The 3,928-nt window shown below is 45.2% G+C and overlaps 1 long non-coding RNA gene across 2 annotated transcripts; it reads left to right on the plus strand.

Annotated features, from left to right (window-relative positions):
- Positions 1–2,201: 2,201 nt before the first annotated feature.
- On the plus strand, positions 2,202–3,325 carry LOC122925083. Of its 2 annotated transcripts, none has more exons than XR_006387516.1 (3): positions 2,202–2,261; positions 2,718–2,860; positions 3,268–3,325. It is a non-coding gene; the product is annotated as an uncharacterized LOC122925083 (long non-coding RNA). The 2 variants fall into 2 exon arrangements; XR_006387517.1 differs by having other exon boundaries at positions 2,204–2,261; positions 2,722–2,860.
- The last annotated feature ends 603 nt before the right edge of the window (positions 3,326–3,928 follow it).

Consider the following 3,928-nt stretch of genomic DNA (forward strand, 5'->3'; position numbering starts at 1 on the left):
ATTTCTATGGGGCCGACGGAAATAGCCGAGCGCTATTTCGGCGGCTCCATAGAAATGAATGAAGGGCGGCTGCGCATGCGCGGTGCGCCCTCCTCAACTTTCTCCGCTCCATTCTCCTTGTAGGTGCGGGTCCCAGAGGTGGGACCCGCACCTATCAGACAATGGGGGCATATACTAGCGATATGCCCCCATTGTCTAAGATGGGAGAACCCCTTTAAGTTTTTAATAATAAATAAAAGAATATAAAATTTAAATCACTCCCTTTCCCTATATTAACAAATGTATCCCCTTCAGTGAATGCGTAAAGAAAAGAAAGAAAAAACAAAATTACGGATTTCACACTTTAGTCGCTTCACCTGCCCAAAAACATTGAATATAAAGTGATGAAAACGTCATACACACTCCAAAATGGTGTCAATAAAAATGAACCCTCACACAGCTCCATAGACCTAACTGTAAAAAACGTTATGGGGGTCAGATTACATTTTTTTTTTAACACAGGAAAAACTATATAAATGTGGTATCGCTGTGATCGTACTGACCAGGAGAATGAAGAGAACAGGTCAGTTTTATCTCATAGGGAACGCTGTAAAAACAAAACCCGTAAAACTGTGATGGAATTGTTTTTTTTCCCCCAACTGGGCCCATTTGGATTTTTTTTTCCCCAACTTTCCACTACATCGTAAGCACATATTAAATGATTGTTTTTTGTCCTGGGAAAAAAAAAATAATAATCCCTCATACAGCTACTAAAAAAAGTTCTGGTTTCGGAAAGGCTGGGATTAAAAAACAAAACTGCAAAAATGGAAATTCTAAATCCTGAAAGGGTTAATCAGAGTCCACTGCAGCTCGTATGGCCGCGTGGTCGTACCCTTACACACAACATGAAGAGATGTCACACAACCTCAGAATGGTGAACTTCCAGATGGACGCCGCTCTGCTTACTGTCCAGAGGAGAGAGTGAAAACACCTCAGCCGTGTTAGCCCCCCCATATCAAAATTTTTGAACAAAACATATGCAGTTGGTTAGATCTTTGTTAGATCAATTGTTGTTTGCGTTAATATCTCTACTTCTGTGTGAGATCTAACAGTTATTTGCAGGGGGGGCTAACCCATCATCAGCCCCCCCCCTTATCAAAAAATTTACCAAACAATTAGCTATTTTGGAAGATATTTGTTAGATCCGGTGTGATCAACTAGCTGTTTTGTTAGATCTCACATAATTACAGACTTATTATGTGATTAATGAGGGGGGCTAGCCCCCCACATGCAATTTTCAGATAAAATTTGATGCAGACTAATAGGCCCTCGTTAGATCCGGTAAGATCAAGTGGTTTCTACGTTAGATCTCGTATAATTACAGAGATATTTCACATGAAAACACAGATATTAGGTAGAATTAAATAGGGGGCTAGCCCCCCCTTATGTGATACCAAATGTCCATAATATCTCTGTAATTATATGAGATCTAACGTTGAAACCACTTGACCTTACCGGATCTAACGAAGGCCTATTAGTCTGCATCAAATTTTACCTGAAAATTCCATGTGGGGGGCTAGCCCCCCTATTTAATACTACCTAATAGCTGTGTTTTCATGTGAAATATCTCTGTAATTATATGAGATCTAATGTTGAAACCACTTGATCCTACCGGATCTAACGAAGGCCTATTAGTCTGCATCCAATTTTACCTGAAAATTGCATAAGGGGGGGTCTGTAATTATGTGAGATCTAACAAAACAACTAGTTGATCATACCGGATCTAACAAATATCTTTCAAAATAGCTAATTGTTTGGTCAATTTTTTGATAAGGGGGGGCTGATGACGGGTTAGCCCCCCCTGCAAATAACTGTTAATATCTCTACTTCTGTGTGAGATCTAACGCAAACAACAATTGATCTAACCTGATCTAACAAAGATCTAACCAACTGCATATGTTTTGTTCAAAAATTTTGATATGGGGGGGCTAACACGGCTGAGGTAGTGAAAACGATGAACCAACAACTAAGGAAGGAAGTACAGACCATCCACCCCCAACCCAGCAGCATCAGCCAGCTGATCACATGACAGTGACATCATCACAGGTCCTTCTCCTCAATGTATCCTCTCCACTGCTGAGCCCCGCCCCCTGCACTGATCACATGCCGGTGACATCACCGCAGGTCCTTCAGCTCTGGCAGTGCAGCAGATACTGGGCAGGTCCTGGTCGGTAGTCAGGGCTCTTGTTCTCTCTGGTATCAGCCATTCCTCCAGCCTGCAGGTAAGATGAGCTGTGAGGAGACAGTGTGGTGGAGAGCTCAGACATGTCACCTCTGGAGATTCTCCTCCATTACACACAAGGAATCCTTCTCCGCTCCTCAGATTAGTATGATGGGGGAAAAGTAGTGCAGATAGTCGGGGTTGTCATTATTCAGTGGCCCCTGACTGTCCTGGTGAGATCCAGTAGGAGAATGAATGGATCGGGGGCCCGACCTGAGCTCAGCTCTCTCCAGTCTCTTCTCTAGGAGTTGTGGACACAGCTGAGCACAGCCCAGAGGTGGGACCTGCATCTATCAGACATTTATCTCCTGTGAAGCCAACAGAAATCTCCATGTTGGGGCCCGTGGAATCCTGTGGTGGGGGCTCTGAGAAGTAGGGCCCCTCCAGGCTCAGGAAGTGCGGTTCTGGAGGTGACATCTGGTCTTGTCCCCTGAATGATTTTCTCTCCTCTTCTCAGAAAGGTGCCTGCAGTACTAGAAGCCTCCAGCTCCTCCAGTTCTCTCCTCTTCTCCTGAATGACCACCAAGAATGTACAGGAAGGAGATCGGCAGAAGAATATTAGACCTCACCTTGGAGATCATCTCCCTGCTGAGCGGAGAGGTAAACTTTTCTAGATTTCTCTCCTCTTTATTGTATTCTGTAACAAGTCAGACATCGGGAAGGAGAATCCATCATAGGAAGTGATAGGAAGAGTCCAGGGTCCTGTAGAACGGCCTCCAGACCTTCCAAGTGATGGAGAACCTGAAGATCAGACCCCAATATGGTGAGTAATGTATCATGTGACCAGTGACCAATAGTCATGTTGTAGGAGCCATGAGAAGGTATGAGAAGGTAAGGTTGTACCATGAGGAAAGGGCTGGGAACAAGATGATCAGATGGCGGCCTGGAGGGAGGAATTCTACCACTAGTTGGACATCTATATAGACACAGAGAAGATGAGAGTAGGAGGAGAGACCAGGGTCCATGTAAGAATTTTTTTTCAGCTAGGTGTCTGTCTTCATCCACAGGAGTACACAATAGTGAAGAAGACATCGGGGGACTGTGTGACTTCCATCATTCATCTCCAGGAGTCAGGAGGGCAGAGCAGGACCCCTCCCCCCATCACAGAGCCTCCCCCTCACCCCCTGATACATGAGCAGAAGATCCTAGAACTCACCCACAAGATGATGGAGCTGCTGACTGGAGAGGTGACACTGCTAGGAATGCTGGGAAATTCTCCAGTAACAGCACTGGAGGGGTCTGGGTGATGACGGTGTCATTGTGTTGTCAGGTTCCTATAAGGTGTCAGGATGTCACTGTCTATTTCTCCATGGAGGAGTGGGAGTATATAGAAGGACACAAGGATCTGTACAAGGAGGCCATGATGGAGGAGCACCAGCCTCTTATATCACAAGGTAAGAGCCGTCATGTGCAGTGTGTACACGTGTGTGCAGTGACATGTAATGGAGGAGCACCAGCCTCTTATATCACAAGGTAAGAGCCGTCATGTGCAGTGTATACACGTGTGTGCAGTGACATGTAATGGAGGAGCACCAGCCTCTTATATCACAAGGTAAGAGCCGTCATGTGCAGTGTATACACGTGTGTGCAGTGACATGTAATGGAGGAGCACCAGCCTCTTATATCACAAGGTAAGAGCCGTCATGTGCAGTGTATACACGTGTGTGC

Source organism: Bufo gargarizans, chromosome 1 (genome assembly GCF_014858855.1).
Source record: "Bufo gargarizans isolate SCDJY-AF-19 chromosome 1, ASM1485885v1, whole genome shotgun sequence".
NCBI classification, from domain to species: Eukaryota; Metazoa; Chordata; class Amphibia; order Anura; family Bufonidae; genus Bufo; species Bufo gargarizans.